We start from the raw sequence: 7,821 nt of genomic DNA on the forward strand, positions 1-7,821 counted from the left end.
TTTTCCAGGGAGTGGTCTTCAGATGAGTGAAATAGTCTCTTCTCTGGGAAATAGGCGGTTTTATGGTATTAATTTATAAAGAGGTATTACAGAAGGGGTATAATAATTTCAAATGCAGGGATGTGCCTAAATCTGTCAAAAATAGCTTGTTTTGGATGTTCAAATGTTAAAACAAGAGATGTTTGTAAAACACTTATGCCCCCCTCCCCCCAAATTGGAATTTTTTTTTAAGTCCAAGGGAGCATAACTCTGTCAAAAATGGCACGATTGTACCAAAAACAAAACTTGACCTAGATATTCATCTGATTAATCTGTATATTAAATTTCATCTCAGTATGTGCAACGGTTGCAAAGAAAATGAACGGAAACTGCAAATAATTAAATTTTTTTCAAAATCCAAGGGGCATAACTCTGTCAAAAATGGTGCGATCATACCCAAAACAGAACTTAACCTAGATATTCATGTGATATATCTGTATACCAAATTTGATTTCAGTATGTGCAACGGTTGCAAAGAAAATGAGCGGAAACTGCAAATAATTGAAATTTTTCCAAGTCCAAGGGGTATAACTCTGTCAAAAATGGTGCAATCGTACCCAAAACAGAACTCTGCCTAGATATTCATGTGATATATCTGTATACCAAATTTGATTTCAGTATGTGCAACGGTTGCAAAGAAAATGAGCGGAAATAGCAAATAATTGAAATTTTTCCAAGTCCAAGGGGCATAACTCTGTCAAAAATGGTGCAATCGTACCCAAAACAGAACTTGGCCTAGATATTCATGTGACATATCTGTATACCAAATTTAATTTCAGTATGTGCAACCGTTGCAAAGAAAATGAGCGGAAACTGCAAATAATTGAAATTTTTCCAAGTCCAAGGGGCATAATAAGTTCAAGGGGCATTACTCTGTCAAAAATGGTGCGATCATACCCAAAACTAAACTTGGCCTAGATATTCATGTGATATATCTGTATACCAAATTTCATTTTAGTATGTGCAACGGTTATGAAGAACATGTTTTTAACCCTTAAATAGAAAACCTCACACTTTATTAAATGACCATAAAATAAAATTAATAAAAATGAACGGAAACTGAATGGACCGACAGACATTAATTTTAAAAATAAACGGACCGACAGACCGACAGAAAATCAATTCGACAAGACAGAAAAGCAAAGCAATATGCCCTCCACTTCTTCGAAGGGGGGACATAATCATATGTTGCAGACAGATAACAAAATACATGATAACCCTCCCTTCTTAAGAAAAAAAAGGAATTATTGATATACCAGGTAATTGTGATTAATTTTAGATTTAATGAGCAATATTTGGGCTCAGGTCCAAAATGTAAGAGGGCTTGGCAAGCCTCGCTCCTATCATGTTTTCTTACCCTCGGCCAGATATCGCTTATATTTCAAGACAGTAATCTTGTATTTTATATATATGTAAGGGTTAATATACTCGTAGCACTCCATTCCTTAAAAAAAATGGAGGCGAAGCTCGAAGAGACAGAGGCCCATATTACTTTAAGGAATGGAGTGCTACGAGTATATTAACCCTCTTAAACTCCACCATTTTAATCAATGCTTTTATTTATTGTTTGTTTATATAAAATAAAGAATATTTATATAATATAGTGTAAATAGACATTATATATTAGTAGTATTTATTTTTTTATATACTATAGGAAGTAAGCCAAAAAAGTGTACCCAAGTTATTCTCATCCAGTGTTTCCCAACAGCTTCGATAATAAATAGCTCAGTGAAATGAGTACCCTACTACAAAGCAAAGGGTACCGGGTTCGATTCTTACCATGGGCAATAACATTTTCACAAGGTGAAAATCAACTCTGAAAATTTCTGAAACTCTTCTAAAAAAATTTCTAAGTTCTTCCCACGGCAGAGGCATGGAAAGGAAAATTAGAACGTAAAGAAATTCCGTTATTGGTAAAATTTGCAACTCTCCATTCCTGAAAAGTAATGGAGCGCTCTAACAAAATAATGACATCACAGGTGAATTTTACTTCTTGCAAATGCTTAGGTTGTCTATTGTTAATAAAGACTATAAAGTATTTTATTTTAATATTTACATCCACTGAATATTATCTTATCAGACAGCAAACAGCTATAATAAGCATATCACCTCTACAGGACTATGTTCAAAAGCATAGTGCCTAACCTATGTATATACATATAAGCAGCTAGGTAAAAAAATGTCTTGGTACCTCTATTGAATGGTCAGCTAGCTTATCTGCTAATTAAGTCTACATTTTGGGATAAAATTGTATCAGTAGAAACTAATATTCAGAACAAAAAAATGTCATTCAAATAAATGCATATGTAAATTAACTTAATTCAGTAAGATGTAGAAAGTATTCTCCTATTCTTAATTAAAATCTGGTGTGCTGTGAAGTTGCAAAATAAGGACATCTTGAATTTGGTACTAAGCATTCAATATTTGTGCTAATTTAAGTTACCCTATGTAGCAGCTAGGTTAGCTCTACAATCAAAAGCATTGCTTTACATAGTGGCAGCATAGCAGCTACACTGTAGAACACCTCCCAGATTTAAAGGATCAATCAATATAAACAATAAATCGCCTTTCTTTGTTTTGTTAGAATGGGACTTTATGTTGCAGATGTTGCAGAAAAAAATGCATATCCCGCTAACATGGGTTATGCATAGTTGCCAACTCACCCGATTTTTAAACCCGTAACCTGATTATTTTTTATGACCCGGTGGGTCATGCTTTTCACCTGATTTTTGACAAATAACCCGAAAAAACTCAAGATTTTCGGATTTGGTTCGTAAATTAGGTTGCAATATTAATTACCATTCTAACATTCAAAGAAAGCATTTCGTTGTTAAAATGATTTTTATTAAGGCCTCAGTAACCTTACCATCAAATTCTTCATTTTGAAATGAAACATCAGGTATCTCTTGCACCACTTTCAGACAGAATTTAATGTTCAGCTGATCCATTTTCTATCTTGAATTTTCTTTCAATCAGTGGCAGATTGACATACAAAATCTAAAAATATAAATGCTTGGATGTATCATGTTGTGAAAGTTTATGGCATGTACAAAGGTGTGAGGAGTAGATGAGAAATGTTTGGCTAGGAAAGGCATTTTTCACCATATTAAAGTCACAGCCTTTTCATAAAAAGGTATTCGAGCAGCGTCGCTAACCACGGCCAAAATGTACGATCCTATCCCATTCTGGCCGTGGTTGAACGAGGAGAGAATTCTTCGTAGCTCATTAAAATTTTGACCAATGCGAGTAAAGCATAGTCGGAAGATGAACTTAATTGTGACCTTTCAATATCCAATCGCAGTAAAGGAAATATTTCTTGTATACTGTTGACATCAGTTGTTGATTTCAATTGCGATGGAAACAAAACCTGCCACTAACTGAATATGACGTCATTATAGAGAGGCGTAAATATTCCAGATTACGACACTTTTTGTGATCAAGCAGCCACGGGTAGGAGAGAGCTATATGCGGACTCCAGACTGTGGCTTGAGACAATGGTAGTGGAGGGGTCTGGGAATTTTTCAGATTAAATTCTTGCATTCACAGGACAGAATATATGTATAAATATGATCAAAGAATGGTTATTTATTTTTTTCCACCAAAATCAGACGTAACTATATCATATACAAGGGGAGGACCACAGTGAAGGTCTGACAGATTATGTATATATATATATATATTTTTTTTGATATGGACATACCAGTGGATGACAGAGAATTTATTAGTCATGGACTCATGGTTCAAATGTTTATTTCCTTAATCTGTCAGTACAATCAAATGAAATGATTGTCCTTTTAATCAGACAGGTTAGTTTTATAATGCATGCATCAATGTGCATACTACATGGTCTGAAGATGGTTTCTGATAGCCGTCTGGGGCAATTCGAACTGTTTTAATTCTAGCTCAATTTACAATAAACTGACAGCTGATTTAAGAGATGTTATCTGAATGATGTAAGTCGCTTACATATACATTTATGATTAGTCAGCACTCACCGCTTTTAAAAAGCCTATAGCTGGACTTTCTTTCATTTTGTTTACATTCATATTCGCAACAGCCAACAGGGCACATGGCCTTTTCAGGTGACGATCTCTCTCGCTTCAACGCTTGATTCCCTTCTACCTGTAAATTTCATTCCAACATTGCCAGGTTAGTTCTTACTTAGGACAATATCCATACATCTCATGATCTGCAATATAAGACAGTACATGTATTTTGATGATCTGGTCCTACAGTGAATAAAATCTGAGTAGACAAATTAATACGATTATGTTATAGTTTTACTTCAACTTGAACCCCAATCAAAGCATTAAGTTTCAATAGATGTGAAAGACTTACTGCAGAGAAAATTAAAGTTAAAACTGTAAAATACAAGTACATGTAACTGTTATATACTACACCCTTCATACAGGTACATAATGCCCCATTACACAAGCTTCACCTGCCTCTGTCTTTGGCTAATGCCCCTGCTGATGCCCAGCTAATCCAACCCAGCTGGAATCTCTCTTGTTCCATTGTTCTTCTCCACATTCACTTCAGCCAGCTTTCTTCTGAGTGCCATGTCATTGCCGGAGTACAAATCATGTTGATTTTCATCCTAGGACTATAAATAAATAGCCAATCCAATACCACTTCCTGAGAAATGTTTCAATCTAGTTGTTTTTATTTTATAAACTGTTATTTTAGAAATATACTTAAATTATGCCAATTTAACTATATATGGAATGTTAATAAAGAAATATATGTAAATTATGCTAAATTATCTATATGTACAACATAAATCACTAAACAATTCCATTCTTATATGGAAAAGAAGTACAGAGACAATTCGAACTACCTGTTTCTTTGGTAGGCTAGCTCTTAAATTTGATCTGCAGTTTGACAGAACATGATATGATAAGATTTGAAAGCGTAACCCTCATTAAAAGAATGCGTGACACTTACTTGTACATAAATGATAAGTAATAGCAGCCTACTTACAGCTTAAGCTTTGTCTGACGTCGGCTTCTTGTTTATAATCGCACAGCACATGGCCTTTTCAGGTGACGGTCTCTCTCGCATCGACGCTTGACTCCCGTCACACTTGAAATAATAAAATCTTCACGCTTCAAATAATAAAAACTTCACGCTTCAAATAATAAAAACTTTACGCTTCAAATAATAAAAACTTCACGCTTCAAATAATGTAGGAAAATCTCTCTCACTTTAACGCTTGTATCCGTCACGCTAGAAATAATAAAATCGGCAGTCACAATCTTATAATTATTGTGGAGAGGGGAGTTTTCGTTACTGTCACTAAAAAAGAAGTTATCTTTCCTGTTGAAAATAAAAACAAAGTCCCGTTTACACCATTATTATTGTTGCAAAGATTATATAACGAAGATTTCGGAAATAATTGTTTTAAGTTTTTTTTTTTTTTTTTTTTTTTTTTTTTTTTTTTTTTTTAATAAACAAACAATCACTACATTATTATTACAGGGGATGTAATGTTATAAAATGATGAAATAAGAATAATTATGATCTTGAAGTAAAATTAAAAATTGAAAATAAAAAAAAAAAAAAAAAAAAAAAAAATAATAATAATGTGGGGGTACCCTTTTTTTTTTTTTTTTTTTTTTTTTCATTATAAAATGATGAAATAAGAATAATTATGATCTTGAAGTAAAATAAAAAAAAATAGATGTTTTTTTTTTTTTTTTATCTACAATTACATGTATAATATCGTGTCCACATTAACTGGCAAGGTTATTATTGTAAAGTGTGAATAATTATGATTGGAGAAGAAAATAAAATAATGTATACACATTTAACTGACAAGATATAAATGTTGCAGGAAAATAATAAAATGTTGTAAAAAAGCAAGATTTTTAGTTTTGTATGATATAATTATTTTTGGTATAATTATATAGGAAAAAATAATAATAATGTGGGGGTACCCTACGGCTTTCCATAGATATCATAATAATAACTTTGAAATTTTTATGCATAAAATTTATTAATTTTTATTACTTTATTTCATGATCATCATAAGTAAAGCAGTTATCGTTCTTTTTCCGAACTGAAATTTTAGTAATAGTCAATGGTACTTTAAAAAATCTTAGCTATCCAATATTACATGTAATTAAAAGCCAAAATTTCTATGTTTTATAACGTTATCCTGTTGCTTTTTGACATACACATGTACTTCATATCTCGGCAATTCCATGAAAAATTATGTGCATGTTGCATTTTTTTCCTGGCGTAGTTGTTGTCTTTTGCACTTTTTCAATTTATCTATTTAGTGTTGTTGCTTGTTGCACCTTTCATTTTCTTATCTTATATTTATAACGTGGGTATATGCGAAGTAATATGTCCTGTGTATAATTTATCTTTTTTTTCAATACTTTCTTATATAGTTATTGACAAGTTTATGTGTGTTTGTTCTCTCATCTTATTTGCCAAGTCTTCAACTCATCTTTGTATTTTTCATTATGTATATTAATATCCTTATAAGGGATATATTTAAATATGGTCCTGTGTAATTTTTGTACATATCAGCTTAATTTGTTTGGCATTTTAATAAACGCCCATTTTCGACAAATAATTTGTTGTTATATTTGCAAGAAAACAGAGCCGAGTAGATTCATGGATGGAAAAAAGGAATTATACTGAGGAAAGGTGAAGACAATGCCAGGTATAAATATAAATATTCAAGTTATTATACCCCCGCTTGAATAGCGGGAGGGTATACAGTAATCGAGAAGTCCGTCCGTCCGTCTGTCACGCTTTGGGGTACCCATCCGCAACTCCTTTCATACCACTGAATGAAATTTGACGACACTTTGGTTTTACTTTTTGATCCGACACATATTTTGGGTTTCCCATAGCAAAAAATGGACACTGCCATTATATTCATATGGGAGGCGGGGGGTATCATTTAGTGAGCTCATTGCTTATAGTACCTCTAGTTTTATTAAGTGGTTATTCTTTGTAATGATTAGAAGCAAATTATGATAACAGCTTTGTTGTCTTATGATTGTTTCATAATTTTGTTATCAATATTTAAAATGTAGTTTTTGGAACATATAGAAATATTCAAAGTTTGCAAAAATTTGCAATATGCACACATCTAATATGAAAACATTTATATCACACCAATACCATACTGTTTTATACTCATCGCACATTAAATAAAAAAAATGATGGTTTATGGTTCTGCATTAAAAATACAATGTCTTTTTAAAGGGTTGACTGTAAAACAGACGAGTGGCATATTATTTCATTAGCTCAAATTTGATCACTATGTTAAAAATCGATGGTTTCTTCATCTCGAAGTGTCACTGCAAACACAATGCCATATTGTATCTACTTATCAAATATTGACAGCGAAAACATTTATTTTATCAAATCAATTTCCCTATATCATTACATATTCTAATTGTGGGCTTCCTGGATTCAGTTATATTCTGTATGCTTGTCGGGCGTGAATTGATTTATACGTGGCGAAGTTAATTATTCACACACATTGAATTTTCTGATAGAGCAGAACAACAGACAGTAATATAGTATGCTTTAATGAACGGGACTAGTTTTTTCATTATTTTAAGTCTAATCAATTTCAAGTTTTTAACTTATTCATTTCAATAGAATGTTTGGTATATCAAGCCACTCTTAAGCCATTATTAATGTATGTAATTACACATCAGAACGAATATTCATTTCAATTTACCATAGTCTTGTTTTACGTGAATACAAGTATGTTTGATACAGTGTATCATTATAACAGAGATAACTATATTAGAA

General features: G+C 32.3%; 1 long non-coding RNA gene across 1 annotated transcript; it reads right to left on the reverse strand.

Annotated features, from left to right (window-relative positions):
• Positions 1-1,363: 1,363 nt before the first annotated feature.
• Positions 1,364-5,449, reverse strand: LOC134247599 (uncharacterized). Its single transcript, XR_009987894.1, has 4 exons — positions 5,020-5,449; positions 4,481-4,642; positions 4,035-4,228; positions 1,364-3,036 (listed from the first exon to the last, which is right to left on the reverse strand). It is a non-coding gene; the product is annotated as an uncharacterized LOC134247599 (long non-coding RNA).
• Positions 5,450-7,821: the final 2,372 nt, after the last annotated feature.

Source organism: Saccostrea cucullata, unplaced genomic scaffold (genome assembly GCF_032062105.1).
Source record: "Saccostrea cucullata isolate Sc308-1 unplaced genomic scaffold, CSIRO_AGI_Scuc_v1 ctg18452, whole genome shotgun sequence".
Taxonomy (NCBI): Eukaryota; Metazoa; Mollusca; class Bivalvia; order Ostreida; family Ostreidae; genus Saccostrea; species Saccostrea cuccullata.